This window comes from Jatropha curcas, chromosome 8, assembly GCF_041381405.1.
Source record: "Jatropha curcas cultivar XTBG-Jc1 chromosome 8, XTBG_Jcur_1.0, whole genome shotgun sequence".
Taxonomy (NCBI): Eukaryota; Viridiplantae; Streptophyta; class Magnoliopsida; order Malpighiales; family Euphorbiaceae; genus Jatropha; species Jatropha curcas.
Window position 1 is genome coordinate 14,361,983 of NC_143158.1, and position 17,847 is coordinate 14,379,829.

Consider the following 17,847-nt stretch of genomic DNA (forward strand, 5'->3'; position numbering starts at 1 on the left):
AGTCAAAATTGTGAATGCTTAATCACTCTTAATTTATATATTAGTTTCTAAGATTAATCTATAAGCTAGGTTGTGTGAACCCCTCCCCCCGAAAACATGCATATAAATGCATATGACTAAGGGCAGAAATGCACGTGAATGTATGAGTCGCCACCTTGTTTAATTATTTTAGGGTAAACTAGGAAAAAACCCTAAGTTGACTCCAATTTTAAATAACCTAATTACTAGATTAATTATCCCAATGTTTAAGGCACAATCTACGAACCTGAGGTGGATCCCGAGACCATGTCATGTTGATGAACTAACCAAAGAATGCATGTAACACCCACCGACCAATCCCAAAGAACCAGACGGTGGATGCCACAATCGGTGCCGGAGCACCATCTTATTTCACTATAAAAGCTAGATCACAAATTAGAAGTGGTTAAATTTTCATAAGGAGGCAAGTAATTACCAATTTTTTTTTTATTATTAATTTTTATTTCTTTTACAAAAATAATGTTTAAGAAAATTCCTAAGAAAATTTCGCAAGAGTTTCCCCTAAAAATTTACTTGCCACACAAAGAAAATATACACACTTCCAATTTTTTTTTTTTTGAACCCCCAAACCTCCAATTCAACAACATACTACAAGCACTTCTAAATATCCATCAATATACACATAATATTCGAAACACATTCTTTTCAAGGAATCTCTAATCATCATACACCAAAAATATAATAAGGTGTTATTTCTTTAAATAATCATAACTCTTAATACATGACAAACTTATTATATCCAACGTTCACAACACATATTTATATACATGCCAAAAATCACCATTTACAAAATATCCTACCCAAGATGTGATATCTACTCTGATGCTCGTCCTCTGGTCTTGAAGAACACCCTCCGCTCCTAACCTGCGCGTGATAAAAATCAACGCGCTGAGTGGAAGACTCAGTGGTGCTAAATAACCAACAATTTAATTAACAATAGCCAAGGCAAAACTTAAATTACTCAACTATATAAATACCGAAATCGCATTCATTTAATTCAAATACTTTGAAAGCAATGAGAAGATTATAAATACAAATATGTCTTCATTCTTTTATAGCAACAATAAAATTTCATTTTTCGTTAAGGCTCATACTCATACAGAATGAACATAAGCAGATTTGATCGTGGCCTATGTTAGCGCCACCCCCATCACATACTCGTGGCCTATGAAAGCACCACCGTGGCCTATGAAAGCACCACCCCCATCACACAATCGTGGCCTATGAAAGCACCACCCCATCACATAAATAAGCGCGTCCGCCTATTTATAAGGGCTGATAACCCTAGCATATGATCATAGCTTCACAATAAGAAAATCCATCTCATCATACTACGTCTCAATCATGTATAGTAGAGCCTAAATCAAAAGCATTCTTTCACAAAAGCAATAATTCTTAATCAAAACCTCTTCATTTAGTACTCATCAGTTCAAATATTTTACTCAAAACACTATAAATGTATATATACTTAATATAATATAAAAGTACATAAATCAAGAACTTTTCAGCATTGTTATAAACTTGACCTTTGCTGGGTTTTTAACACATAATTTGAGTTATGGGCCTCCAAATTGAATGAAATTAGATTCATTAGAAAGCTAAGCCAAAATTCTACAAATGTTCAGAAGGGACCACAGCCCAGATCAAAGAGTAAGATAGCAAACAAAAGCTCAGAACACAGACCAACAGATCAGACCTGATTCAGCAGAACCAAGTCCAATGTTTCTTGAATTCCTACTTCACCAAACACTCAAATGAAACCAATCCAGAACGAGAGAATTCTCAAGACACAGGGAAACAACTTTTATGAATCACTCAGAACCTAATCATGTCATTATAGTGGTCAAAAAGGACAATGATTTTGGATATACTGGTAAGACACCATAACAGAACCAGTTTTGGTATTTAAATCATAAGTTGAGCTACAAGTACTGGAATTAGACATAAAAATATGTTTTGGAAAGCTAAGAAATAGAGCTGCAACTTTCATGAAGAAGTCAGAAACAGATGGGGAGTATAAAGGGGTCGAAAATGAGTTCTAATCTCACGGCAGAACATATCTAACATGAATTCAGCAAGTTAACCAATACATACAAAATTCCCAAAATTCATTCAAAAGCCTAATCATGTAAAAACAACTTAAACAAGTGAAAGTATAATTGCACTAACCTTCAAACCAAGCTTTAACAAGCTCAAGCTTTGGTCTTGCCCTTATCCTTGGTGGAAGGCTCTCCACCCTCTACATGTAAGACACTCAAAATCAAACAAAGAAAACACAAACAAAAGAAGAAGTGGAGCATGATTTAGCATGTATATGCTAAAGAAAACTCTAAACCCCAACATAAATACCTTATCCTAAAATCACTTACCAAGTAGGGAAAATCACCAAATTCCTTGAAATTAGTCACCAAATATTACTTCTCTAGCTTCAATCTCTAATATGTCTTAATTAACTCAAGTTGTATGGGTGATTTTGATGTGTTTACTAAGGAAAAATTGAAGAAGAAGAAGAAGAAGAAAAAGAAGAAGAAGAAGAAGAAGAAGAAGACGTAGGAAAAGAAGAAGAAGGATAGTGTTGCCCAAATAATGGAGGTGATAATGATTTACTCCATAAAAATTGGATGGCTAGGATTGAATGTAAATCTAATCTAATGGCTACAAATATTCTCCAAATTAAATTCCTTCAAAATATTATGTAACACAACAAAATTCTCAAATTTACTCCATAAAAAAAATTCTTCGAAGTTCCTTAATTAATCTAACACCATTTCAAATTTCATCCACACAACTATTGCCTCTAATTTCCTTCATTAATATCACACCTTAAGTCACTACGCACTAATTCTCTAAAATTCTCCAAAAATATTCATTACTTACTTTCTACCCATAAAAACCATGCATGCATGCTCCAAAAATGTGATAGAACCTATTACCTATATATAATAATTTTTCTGGACCAAAATAATACCGACTCCCGGACCGATAGTACTATTCACAGACAGATAAACTACTATTGCAACACAGGAAAAATAGGGCGTTACAGCTCTTCCCCCCTTAAAGAATTTCGTCCTCGAAATTCACCTGAATTAAATAACTGAGGATGTTGTTGTCTCATAATGTCTTCACTTTCCCATGTAGCTTCCTCGGTCTTATGGTTTCTCCAAAGAACCTTTACCAAAGGAATTCTCTTATTCCTTAGCTCCTTGACTTCCCTAGCAAGTATCCTCACCGGTTCTTCCTCATAAGTTAAATCTTGGTCAATAGTAATAGATTCCACTGCTATCACATGTGATGGGTCGGACCGATACCTTCTCAACATAGATACGTGGAAAACATTATGTATCCTGTCCAGGTCTGGTGGTAAAGCTAGTCTATAGGCTAATGGACCCACACGCTCAATAATCTCATATGGACCAATGAACCTAGGACTAAGCTTACCCTTTCTTCCAAATCTCAATATCTTTTTCCACGGAGATACCTTAAGGAAAACCTTATCTCCCACTGCATACTCTATATCTTTCCTCTTCAAGTCGGCATAGGACTTCTGACGATCTGAAGCTGCTTTCAATCTATCTCTGATAATTCTGACCTTATCCTCTGTGTCCCGAATCAAATCCGGACCTATAATCTTGCCCTCACTCAACTCTGACCAACATAGTGGCGTCCTACATCTCCTACCATATAGTGCTTCAAAAGGGGCCATCTGAATACTCGACTGAAAACTGTTATTATAGGCGAATTCGACAAGTCGAATGTACTTCTCCCAACTACCCTCAAACTCAATAACACAAGCTCGTAACATATCCTCCAAAATCTGAATAACCTGCTCTGACTGACCATCTGTCTGAGGATGAAAAGCTGTACTGAAATTCAGTTTAGTACCCAGGGCCTCATGTAGCTTCTTCCAAAATCTAGAAGTAAATCTCGGATCTCTATCTGAAATGATGGATAAAGGAACTCCATGTAATCTCACTATCTCATCTATATAAAACTCTGCATACTGCTCCATAGTGAAGTCGGTCCTAACAGGAAGAAAGTGTGCTGACTTAGTTAGTCTGTCAACTATTACCCATACAGCATCTTTCTTTTTAGGAGTTAAAGGCAATCCAGTCACAAAATCCATTGTAACCTTATCCCATTTCCACTCTGGAATAGCAGTAGGGTGTAACAAACCAGAAGGGAACTGATGCTCTGCTTTCACTTGCTGGCACGTCAAACACTTCGACACATAATCTATGATATCCCTCTTCATCGCCGGCCACCAATACTGTGATTTCAAATCCTGATACATCTTATTACTGCCAGGATGCATAGCATAAGGACTACTATGAGCTTCCTTTAAGATACTCTTTCTCAGCTCTGTCATTTTAGGCACACAAATTCGATCCCCAAAGTACAAGTAGTCGTCATCTTTAATCATAAATCTCTTTTTCTCACCCTTTCTGACTAGGCCTTTCCACAAAGTAATAGTCTCATCACCCTGCTGTGCATCTCTAATCTGTTGTAGTAGGCTAGGTTTCACCATCAGCTCTGCTACAAGAGTACCATCTCTAGTCACAGATAAGCGTGCATTCATAGCACGAAGAGCAACTAATGCCTTTCTACTGAGTGCATCTGCCACGACATTAGCTCTACCCGGGTGGTAATTAATAGTGAAATCATAGTCCTTAAGTAGCTCTAACCATCTGCGCTGCCTCAAGTTAAGCTCTCTCTGCGTAAGCAGATACTTAAGGCTCTTATGATCCGTATACAAGTGGCATTTCTCACCATACAAGTAATGTCTCCAAAGCTTCAAGGCAAACACAATAGCTGCTAACTCCAAATCATGAGTAGGGTAGTTTTTCTCATGTGGCTTAAGCTGTCGGGAAGCATAAGCAATCACCTTGCTCTCTTGCATAAGCACACAGCCCAAACCATTATGCGAAGCATCACTATAAACATCATATGGTCTGCCTGGAGCTGGCTGTGTCAAAACTGGAGCCTCAGTAAGCATCGCCTTAAGCTGCTCAAAACTACTCTGGCATCTATCAGTCCACTCAAAACGGACATCCTTACAGAGAAGTCTAGTCAAAGGGGCTGCAATAAGAGAAAACCCCTTGACAAACCTCCTGTAATATCCAGCCAAACCTAAGAAACTTCGAATTTCTGTAACATTCGTAGGTGGCTTCCAATCAAGCACTGTCTCAATCTTCTTCGGGTCCACCCGAATACCCTTGGCAGAAACAACATGCCCTAAGAAAGCAATCTCAGTCAACCAAAATTCACACTTACTGAGCTTGGCATATAACTGTCGGTCTCTCAAGGTCTGTAGAACTGTTCGTAGGTGGTGATCATGATCCTCTCTAGTCGGAGAGTACACTAAAATATCATCAATAAAAACCACCACAAACTGATCCAAATAAGGATGGAAGATCCGGTTCATCAGGTCCATAAACACTGCTGGAGCATTAGTCAACCCAAATGGCATCACTAAAAACTCATAGTGACCGTACCGTGTCCTGAAAGCAGTCTTAGGTACATCTGATCCCTTCACCCTTAGCTGATGATAACCTGATCTTAGATCTATCTTCGAGAATACACTAGCCCCTCTCAACTGATCAAACAAATCATCTATCCGAGGCAATGGATATCGATTCTTCACAGTAACTTTGTTAAGTTGTCTGTAATCAATACACAATATAAGTGAGCCATCCTTCTTCTTTACAAACAATACTGGAGCACCCCATGGAGATACACTAGGACGAATAAAACCCTTATCAAGCAACTCCTGAATCTGTATTTTTAACTCTTTCAATTCAGCAGGTGCCATTCGATACGGAGCAATGGATATCGGTGCAGTACCAGGCATAACCTCAATACCAAACTCAACCTCTCTCTAAGGAGGTAAACCAGGCAACTCCTCTGGAAACACATCCGGAAAATCACATACTGTGGGTATATCATGAACACTAGGAGATTCTGACTCTGGAGCAAGTACACAGGCTAAGTAGGCCTCACAACCATGCTGGATCAGTCTTCTAGCAGAAGAAGCAGAAATAAAATTAGAGAGGTAATCCGACCTCTCACCCGTAACTACAATCTCCTCACCAGATGAAGTCTGGAGTGTAATCCTCTTAAGTCTACAATCAACAATGACCCCATGTCTAGACAGCCAATCCATACCCAATATCACATCATACTCCTGAAAAGGCAACTCTATCAAATCACCTAGAAATACATACTCATGAATGACTAAAGGGCAATCTCTATACACCCGATTAACTACTACACTTTGACCCAAAGGGCTCGTTACCTCAACGCTGTGCTCTAATGTATCAGCATGCATACTACCCAATCTACCCACAGGGATGCAAATGTATGAATGCGTGGAGCCCGGATCAATCAAAGCAAGTACAAAAGTGTCAAACATAGAGAAGGTACCTGCGATGACATCCGGTGCATCCCGCTGCTCCCTGGTCCTGGTGGCATAAGCCCTCGCCTGTGCTCTAGCCTCGGGTCTCTCCACAGTCTCAGAAACTGGTCTCTCACTCCTCGTACCAGAGCCCTCACTACGGCCTCTACCTCTGCCTCTCTGACCATAAGGAGCTGGCCTCCCAACCTGGTGAGTTGGACTAGTCACTATCATAGGACAATCCCTGATCATATGCTCAGTGGATCCACATCGAAAGCAAGGTTTAATGCCCCAACACACTCCCACATGTCTCCTGCCACAGTGAATGCAAATCGGTAGACCTAACCCTGCAGCACCTCCACCACTAGCAACAGATGAAGCCGGAGGAGCTGGTCTCGTATATATACCCCGACCAACTGTCTGACCTGGTCTGACCCCCATCTGCGGTCCGCCTCTAAATCTCTTGCTACTAGACTGGACCCCTGAAGTCTGTCCAGATGTAGCACTCTGAAATCTCTTATACTGACTACTCTGCTGGGCCCTCTGACCTCTAGCCTGTCTCTCATTCCGAATAAGCTCAAGCTCTGTAGCAGCCTTCACTAAACCAGCTAATGTAGTGTGGGGCTGGGATGTCAAGTGCATCCTATACTCATCCAGTAACCCCTTCCGAAACCGCTTACACCGATCTGCCTCAGTAGGGACCAACTTACAAGCATACCTACTCAACCGTAGAAACTCTCGCTCATACTCGGAGATAGTCATCCGTCCTTGTCTAAGCTCAAGGAACTCTGCTATCCTCTGATCCGTGTATAACTCCCCTACATATTTCTCCCGAAAAGCAGAGAGAAAGAAATCCCAAGTAACATCCTCAGCTTTTGCTGTCTTCAACATAGACTCCCACCATAGGTAAGCCTCTTCCTTTAGCAAGGAAACAGCACAAATCAATCTATCTGCAGGAGTACACTGCATCTGGTCCAAAACCCTCTCTGTAGCTTGGAGCCAAAATTCTGCTGCAGAAGGGTCATCATCTCTCCGACCCATAAAATCCTCAACACGATACTTCCTCAGTCTCTCTACCGGGGTATGAACTGGAACAGGGGCTGGTGCGACTGGAGCCTGGGGAACAGCTCCCGCAGCTTGCCTCAATGCAGCTACCAACTGTTGTACCAAATCACCCTGATTAGGCCCCGCAGGACCCACAGTAGCCTGCCCTACAACCGAGGCACGCACTGCATCGGAACCCAGAATGCCACCAGCGACACCACCAGCTGGCATATCACCCTCTACCATAGCACCCTCTGGAGGGGCATAACTATCCACCTCCTCATCCGGCAAGTTCTGAGACATCACTAAACACCTACAAAGACCAGCGGAGTCGCATCAGAGAGAAATTCCCACAACAGACTAATATGGCATGTATTTAACTTAAATCACTTATATCATTACTCCAAAGCGGATAAACTCTCATACCAAATCATATCTCCTAGAATCGTCTAAACCTATGCTCTGATACCAAAAATTGTAACACCCACCGACCAATCCCAAAGAACCAGACGGTGGATGCCACAATCGGTGCCGGAGCACCATCTTATTTCACTATAAAAGCTAGATCACAAATTAGAAGTGGTTAAATTTTATTAATCTAACACCATTTCAAATTTCATCCACACAACTATTGCCTCTAATTTCCTTCATTAATATCACACCTTAAGTCACTACGCACTAATTCTCTAAAATTCTCCAAAAATATTCATTACTTACTTTCTACCCATAAAAACCATGCATGCATGCTCCAAAAATGTGATAGAACCTATTACCTATATATAATAATTTTTCTGGACCAAAATAATACCGACTCCCGGACCGATAGTACTATTCACAGACAGATAAACTACTATTGCAACACAGGAAAAATAGGGCGTTACAATGCATGCTTTGCAAGGCAAAAGATGTAATTGGACCAATGAAATGTTTAAGTGATTTCGATGATTTCGACTTGCCGCTCGGGGTTAAATCCCAAACGTGCCTACGTACTTCCGTTTGAATAGAAGATCAAAGTCAACGTAGTTCGATAGGCCTTTTTAAAAGGGCTTTGAATGGGTATGCTTAATGCATGAGTGTGTGTATGCTTTGTGCATTTTGTTTAGGCATTTTGCCAAAGAATTGATTGATTTGATTAGGCGTTTGTTGCCGAAAGTGTTGATTTAGGCAATTAGTTGCCAAAAATTGATGTGATTTAGGCGATTGTCGCCAAAATTTGATTATTTGAAGGCTTTTAGCCAAAATGAGTTGATTTAGGCAATTAGTTTGCCAAAAGCGTTTGATTGGGCGATTGTCGCCAAAATTGGTTGGTTTTAAGGCTTTTAGCCAAAAGATTGATTAATTCAAGGCATTTTGCCAAAACTTGGATTTAAGCGATTTGTCGCTAAAAATGATTAATCTACTTATAGGCAATTTGTTTGCCAAAAGAGATCAATTGAATTGCAATATAGGCAATTTATTGCCAAAAGAGGATCCGTCGGACTTGCTATTTTTTCATTCCGGAGGCTTTTCCGGGAGTTTCCGACCTCCAAAAAATATTCCGGGACCAGTTCTGTGATCCTCGTAATTTTCCGGACGTTTCAAGTACCATATTGACATACTTTCGGTGAACTTTCCGAATGGCCTCCGGTCCGGCCGGACTGTTTGCAGTCTGGGAAAACTGGCTTTTTGAGCCTCAAAATTTGAGTATTCACAGGTTGGTGCCTCTGGTACCGAATGTGGTGTCCATATTCTAATCCTCCGGGATCGAGTAACGGGTGTTATACGTTAAACTATGTTTAAAGAATTGATCTTTTAAACTGAAAACTAGTTCATGGATCCTCATTGATTTCATCGATTAGTGCACATTTTCTTAAATGGAGTCACATAAGCATTTTCTTAAGTCTATCTCAAAATTAAATGTAAGTGGGGAATCATAAAATCATTTAGTGAGTTTAACCACAAATGAGCATTTCGATTGTGATATCCTTAATTAAATAGTTCTGAAAATTCTAATTATCTTATAATTATTATTATCCAGATATCTGAAATGGCTGAAATTACCTTAATTTATTAATGAAGGACTATTAATTGTAAGTTATGAAGCAAATCAGAATTCAATTATGTTATGAAAACTAAATTAGAAGAAGGCTAAATGAGCCTAAGTCACGACAAAGAGAAGGTAGCACATGAAGCTTCTTAAGCTAGCACCTTGAATTAACACTTCATGGATTGATTATAAATCATCTAAAACCTTTAATTAAGGCTGCATTAGTATGATGAAATGGTTAAGATTTAATTAGTAGTATAAGGCTAAGTATGGAGACAAAAGAGGGTAGAATGGTAATCGGCCAAAAAGGGCATGAAAGAAATTATTAAAATTATTTTAATTTGCTAAGCTTTTAAATATATGCTAAGCTTTTAAGTGTATAAGATAGAGTCCACCTCTCCATTATTCACCATCTATGACTGAACCTCCATGAGAGAAAGAGAGTGAGTTTTTGAAGCTTTTAAGCATAAGATTTTCATAAATTCAAGGTGATTGCAAGTGAAAAACCAATCAAGGTTATTAATTTCTTCATTCTTTCCTATTTATAAAGATTAATTATTGGTTATTGAAGGATTTCTGCTATAGAACTAATATGGAGAATTTCAAGTTTGTTAAATGTCACGCCTTACCCCACCGTAAAGCGTGACGTATTGCCTGTAATATGTTTATCAAGCACTTAGTCTATATAAGAACTAAATAAACATACTATAAGGGACTTAACTTTCCATTTACAAGTTGCATAAGTTGTAATAATTGCAAAAGTATTTAAAACATTTAGATATCATAAAACCTGCACTTGATAAAATGTTGGCCTTAATGAATTGCCTTTATACAAAAGACATAAAATTTCACTATTCAAAACATTTTAACTAATAATCCATTATATATTACACACTTACATATTCAAATATTAGTGAAATCATTACCCATAAGCCCATCAGAAAGAAGATCACATACTGAATTGTTCCTTTAGAGTCGTTATTAAAATAACAAATTACTTTTAAAGGTAATTAAACCATTTCAGTTCTTTAAAATGTATATCAATAATTGTAAATTTATATAACTTTCAATCGCATTAGTATGCTCAATATATATATATATATATATATATATATATATATATATATATATATATATATTAGTGACCAATCTTTGTTTTATACATCATTACAAAAATTCCAACAAGGTTGTTCATAAGGTAATAGCTACTTCAGTAGCTCACCTTTAAAATGCTGCAGAAGAGACTAACCACTTTGCAGTCCTAATCTCCTACTTACTCCTTTCCTTCTTCCTACAGTAGTATAGGAAACAACTATTGCTAAGCATAAGATTTAGTAGTGTTTTCACACCGCCCCCGAGCGACCCGAAAAAACGCTCATTTTTTATGTTTTTGAAAATGTGATCTTTATTTTTAGCAAGTAGTGACAAAACATTTTATTGCACACGATGCCGATAAATCGGTCTTATAAAACATTTTGAGTCGCCACCCATTTTTTCGGCAATGGGACCGTTTCCAATTAAAAGTGACTTCATTTAATCCCAATTTATTTAAGGCCAATTATTTTAAAAGACTGGTCAGGCGCACCAAGTGCGATTCTGGATAAGGGAATTAGGTACGTCGGCCCGTTGGAAGCCGACGCCGGGAAAACCGGCCTCTTTTAACCTACAATTTCTAATTTATTTTAATTTAGAAAAGCCAATTTATTTACACAAACCCAACCCGAATAAATTGAACCGAGTTCCTATGCGGAAAATTATTTAATCGTCCCAAATAAATTCATTCATTGCATTCATAATCATTCAAACCACACCAATCATTCAACCCATAGCAGTCAAGTTAAAATAATCAAAAGACCTGCTCTTGCCTTATGGTTAAAGGCGGGCCACAAACTGAACCTAAAATACATTCTACCCAATTTAAATTCAAGAAAACCCTAATAAGCCCGAAATCATATACAACAACAAATTAACGTACTTAATTAAACCGCAATCTGCCCACTATTGTTTGCCTCTTGAATTATAAAAAGAATTGAAAATTTATTTTATTGCACAAAATTACTATTTTAAAAAGGATAAAAATTATTCTGGAACCCTAGAACAGTCGCGTCACGCAGCTGTTCTATGGAAGAACAGTTGCGTGACGGATCTAATAGCTGAGTGACGCAGCTGTTTGTGACTTTGGAAAAACTTTCAGATTCATCAGTCGTTTATCTCAAATACAAGATTAAGCAAGAAAATAAAAGTGAAATAAAATCATAAACATGAACAGTTCCGTCACGCAACTAATCGGGACAATATAATTATATCTTGGACATGAACAGTTCCGTCACGCAACTGCTCTGGTCCGTAACTACCTTCCAAACAACCCTTTTTTCGTTTTCCTTTTATCAAAACTTATTTTAATATAACTCAGAAACATCCAATAATGGGCAAGGTGCTGTTTAATCAATATCACACTACTAAAGTATCAACAAAATAAATAATAATGAATTACTAGCTAACAATACCAAGAAAAGTTTATATAATTACCTAACCCTCAGATTGAGGATTGTAAACAATCTGAACGTCTTAAGGAACGAGATTTCAAGGTCCCAGAAGTCTTTTTTTTTACCAAGTTTTAACAAATATCTCCTCTCCTTTTGCTTTTCTCTCTTTTTCTCTTTTTGTGTGATTTTTGTTTTCAATCTAATTAATCTCTAAGACTGTTTTTCTTCAAGATAACTCAGAAGAGTTTTTGCAGAAAACCTCAGCCGCAAGTGTATTTTTTTTTAACCCTTAAAATTCTCTCCCCCCAAAATTCTTTTTTGTTTAATATAGAAACGCAGTATTTATATGGGTAGGGCAACAGGGGATAGCTGCGTCACGCAACTAATAGTTGCATGACGGACCCGAGAGCTGCGTGACGCAGCTCACTTTCTGGACCGTTGCCACGTATCCAAACAGAATGTAAAACCGTTATGTCGGCTTTCAAGGTGACGTCACCTTAATTGGAGTTGCGTGACGCAACTATCAGTGCCGTCACGGACCTTATAGTTGCGTGACGCAACTCTACTATAAATCAGCCACCCTCCATTTGGTTTAAATTAATCCTTGGGTTTAAAGACTTCTGGTCAACCATGATCCCTCATTCCGCGTCCTCGTATCCTCATCGGGTTAGGCGGGGGCATAAAGACACGCGTCAACAAGTAGTGCGCTATATAAATTACATAATATAAGTATTGCTTTATCATTGGATAATTAAGTTGTTAAAGTATGAAAAACAATTTCAATATTACCTCTTTCAAGGTCAATGCTTATCATTTGCTTATTGAAAGCAAATTAGTTAGATAGAAATGATAAATAGACATATTAATTAAATCATATTTGTTTGCTTACTAAAACCAAATCAATTCAATGGAGATATTATGGCACATCCATGAAATCATTAATCAATAGTTTTGTCTCCACAGCTTATATAGACTCAACCTGAAAGGGCCATCAGTGTCTTATGAGCTCATCAAGATAAAGCTATCTCAACCTCAATCTGTGATATGAATATCAACGGAAGAGGGAATAATCTCAACCTCATCTAACAGGGAACAATATCATTTGTAATATCTTTCATTGCCATATCCATATCAATCACAATATCAGCTTCAACAAATGAAGTGATATTGACAGGGTAATAATCATGTCATAATATTGAGGATAGATGGGTTTTTTTGTAAAGGAATGAAACGAGCTTGATTCATTTTAGACGCATTCATTAATCCTCAGAAAAGGCAATCCTTTTGAAGAGGGATTTTTAAAACGGCTCTTTCTTTGATGAGAGATTTGATTTGGAGTTGCCACCCTCTTTAGGGAAAAGACTATGAATTAATTGATTCTTTGGAATCGACTAATTTGGTTTTAAACTAGACACTAGGTAAGGGAGTTTGGTACGGTATTAGGAAGGTGTTAGGCACCTGAATTGCCCGGTTAGAAACCAATCTCCTTTGTTGTCCACTCATTCACAATAATTAATAATAACGTGATTAACTATAATTAAGATGTAAAACATTTTATGCATTTTTGGTAACCATGACAAACATGCACATTATCTCACACAACGTGAATTAAATCATCCAAAGAAAAGGGGATGGAGAAAAGAATTACACTCATCTCCTAAATATACATTCTACCTAATTAATTCCCCAAGTAATTACTCAACCCACTAACCATTACAAATATGCAATAATAGGATCCATGAAGGTCCTTTACATTAAGCTTAATAAATAAAAGCAATGAATAAACTTAAATAATGAATGATAATCATTGGATATATCCATCTATAAGAATTAAATAACAACCACATTCATTCACAATGATAAAAATGATGAATATTAATGTTAAGATGTTCTAAGCTAAGGTTAGATGGGTTAGATTAACAAAATTAAAGAACAATAAAGTAGTGCATAAAAAGTAAAGTACTTGAATTTAAAGTGCTTGGAAATAAAAGATAGTAAACGAAAACCATTAATTTAAAGGTTTAAACAAGATTAGAGTTCAAAATCATGATGTTCATCATGAATGATGAACAAATACACCCATCACTACCCATTACTTGTTATTTATTTGCTTATATGGGTCAAAAATGAGTTCTATATGCACTTTAAGCAAAGATGCCTAATGCTTGACTCGATTGGGTCCCGGAATCAAAGCTAAGTTATTGATTTTAGGTTTTTGAGATTCTAAAATGAAGATCCGGGCGCCACTAGAAGTGGTGTGCGCCACACGTAGTGACGTGTGGGTCTTCCCTAGTCAGAAAACTTAAGAAATAAAGCCTCAGAGGTTGTCTGTGAAGAAGTGGCGCAGAGCCATTGCTTGTGGCGCATGCCACACATAGTGGCTTGTGCTACTTGATTATTTAGTACGCCACTTCGACACAGACAGGCTCCTTTTAGTTAATCCCAGGTTTCCGTCACAATCAGGCTTAAGAACGATGATGCAGGTCACTGTGAACCCCTCCCCCAAAATGCCAAAATGCATATAAATGCATATGACTAAAGGCAGAAATGCACGTGAGTGTGTGAGTCGCCACCTTGTTTAATTATTTCAGGGTAAACTAGGAAAAAACCCTAAGTGACTCTAATTTTTAATTAACCTAATTACTAGATTAATTAACCCAATGTTAAGGCATGGTCTACGAACCCGAGATGGATCCCGAGACTATGTCATGCTGATTAACTAACCATGAATGAATGCTTGAATGCTTTGCAGGGCGAATGACAAGTTTAAAGTGATTTCGACTTGCCGCTCGGGGTGAAATCCCGAACGTGCCTACGTACTTCCATTTGAATGGAAGATCAAAGTTCACGTAGTTCGATAAGCCTTTTTTAAAAGGGCTTTGAATGGGGATGCTTTATGCATGAGTGTGTGTATGCTTTGTGCATTTTATTTAGGCATTTTGCCAAAGAATTGATTGATTTGATTTTAGGCATTTGATGCCAAAAATATTGATTTTAATGGCTTTTCGCCAAAAGGATTGATTTAGGCAATTGTTGCCAAAAAATTGATGTGATTTAGGCGATTGTCGCCAAAATTTGGCTTATTTGAGGGCTTTAAAGCCAAAACATTGATTTAGGCAATAATTGCCAAAAAAAATTGATGATTGGGCGATTGTCGCCAAAATTGGTTGATTTAAGGCCATTTATTTGCCAAAAGTGATTAATTGAAGGCTTTTAGCCAAAAATTGTGATTTAAGCGATTTGTCACTAAAGAAGGATCAATCTCACTTATAGGCAATTTGTTTGCCAAAAGTGATTAATTGATTTATAATGTAGGCCAGTCATGGCCAAGAAAACGTGTTCAAATTAAAGCTTTTTAGCCACAATTATTGATTAATTGGGCTTAAGCCAGATTTGTTCGAAATAAAGGCGATTATACCATAACCATTAATTAACTAGGTATTTTAAGCCAATATCGTCGATTTTAGGCTTTAATACCATGATTATTTATTAACCGGGCATTTAGCCTAAACTTATTTATTTGAGGCAGTTTATTTGCCTAAAGATGTCATGAATGCATTTATGCAGTTATAGAATTATTAGGAGTAGAAGAGAAGAATGTATGAAATGCTAAAATTAAATAGGCAGAGTTTAGTTCATGTACCTGATTTAATCGTTGACCGCTTCTTAACTCCAGGTTAAGCTCCTCATTAAGGGAACTGATTTTAATTTAATTTTAAGTGACCAAGTATCACAACAATAAAATAAAACTAAAATTAAACAATGCAAGAAAGCAGTAAAGAATCGCAAAGAGCGTAGGGAGAAGGAGCGTCCGTCAACACAGACTGAGTGAGTCCAAAAAGAGGCCCCGGGGCCAATTTTATAGGAAAAAGAAGCCCCGAGGGCGGTCTTGCCCGCCCTAGAAGGCGAGCGTGCCTGCCCTGGAAGGCGGGCGTGCCTGCCCTTGAGGGCGGACGCGCCCGCCTCAAGGGGGCGGGCGTGCCCCCCTCAGGGAGGCGGGCGCGCCCACCTCAGGGAGGCGGGTGTGCCCACCCCAGTGGGGCGGGCATGCCCGCTCTTGAGGGTGGGCGTGCCCGCCCCTGAGGGCGGGCACGTCGACCAGTGCTCTTATCTTGTTCCGGAGGCTTTTTCGGGAGTTCCGGACCTCCAAAAAATATTCCGGGACCAGTTCTGCGATCCTCGTAATTTTTCAGACATTTCAAGTACCATATTGGCATACTTCGGTGAATTTCCCGAATGGCCTTCGGTCCGGCTGGACTGTTTGCAGTCCGGAAAAACTGGCTCTTTGAGCCTCAAAATTTGAGTATTCACAGTTGCCCCCCACCGGTGACCATAAAGATAATTTATGGGAGTCGGTGGTTGTCTGAAACACAAATTTTGGAGGCGAAAAACAGACGCGTCCAGAAGACCTGCCTTTTGGCCCCTTTTTCCTTATAAATAGCTCAAAATTCATTTCTCATTCATTTTTATCTTTTTACTTGAAAGATCTCACTCAAATTCTCTCATCCTCCCTTCATCCATGGCTTCTTCGAGTTATAGTAGCGATGAGGATTTTCTAGAGTCTTTGGGGATTTCTCTCGACAAAATCCGTGTGATAGCAGATGTCGACACTCATGCTTCTGTCACCGGTGTCTATGCCCAGGTCAGTTCCCATGTCATTCTCATTTATTTATTATGTGGGCCTTAGGCCAAAATGGTAAAAAAAATTTGGGCCTCTGTGGCCTGATTGTGAATTTTCAGGCCTTAGGCCAAATCGTGGTTTCTTGGGCCTCTGTGGCCGAAAGACAAATTTTATTTCCTGCATTTACTGTCTTATTAGTATGCATGCTAGGGGAGAATTGAGACATTATCCTTAGTAAGGAACTAAAGAATAATTTTAAACCACTTTACCTTTTTTTAGGATTCGTACCTTAGGCTGGATGTAGGCGAGGCCTCTATTGCTGAGATCCCAATTGATATACTTGACCCCAACAACCCGGTCGGAGCCATCATCAGTCCCTCTCATCTGGACTTTTTAAGACATCTTGAGCTGGGTAGGCAGAATTACAAGAGCCTACTGGGTGCACTGGCTGAGAGATGGTGGGACACCACCAACACTTTTCATTTCCCTTGGGGTGAGATGACGATGACCCCGACTGATTTTTCGGTGATCTCTGGGATTCCTTTTGGCACTCGGCCGATCGATCTGTATGACGATTGGAGGACTGAGGTCACCCCTGATCGGATGATGGAGCTAATAGGGGTTGACCTGCCCCGAATTATCAATCCTAACTCTTCTGCCCCTGTTCTGAGTATTTCGAGACACTGGCTATCCCTCTAGGCCCCCGACATTTATGCTGGATACAGGCAGGGGGAGCTAACGGCTACTCAGGTAGCTAGATTCACCCTGTTGCTGCTATTTGCTTCGACTTTCTGGTCTAACAGGAAGGAGAAATTTAATCCTTCTATTCTGAAGAGTTTGGAGGATTTGGCCCATCTTACTGAGTATGACTGGGCCGGTGCTATTCTGAGCCGCATGTATGATGATATGTGCGATCTGAGTCGAGGCCATTGTAAGCTCAGCGGGACCTACTATTTTTGGGAGGTAATGTAAAGAACATATTCCCTTTCTGTGTTGTCTCTTTTTTCACTGATCCCTTCTTTCGTTTTGCAGACTTGGGCTTTTGAGTATTTTCCCTACATCCGCCCAGAGCTGACTCATACTGACCTTGGATTAGGGCTGGTACCTTTGGCTTGGAGGTGGTACCGAGCAAATCACCGGTCTGTTCTACGCAAGAAGTCTTTAGGAGACCTGCGGACCTTTTTCGATACTTGTACCATGGATCAGGTGAGTGCCTTTTAATTTTCCTTGGATATGCGAA

General features: G+C 38.9%; 1 long non-coding RNA gene across 1 annotated transcript; it reads right to left on the reverse strand.

The window, feature by feature from the left end:
- Positions 1–800: 800 nt before the first annotated feature.
- Positions 801–2,761, reverse strand: LOC149494229 (uncharacterized). Its single transcript, XR_016322216.1, has 3 exons — positions 2,409–2,761; positions 2,209–2,278; positions 801–903 (listed from the first exon to the last, which is right to left on the reverse strand). It is a non-coding gene; the product is annotated as an uncharacterized LOC149494229 (long non-coding RNA).
- Between the last annotated feature and the right edge of the window lie 15,086 nt (positions 2,762–17,847).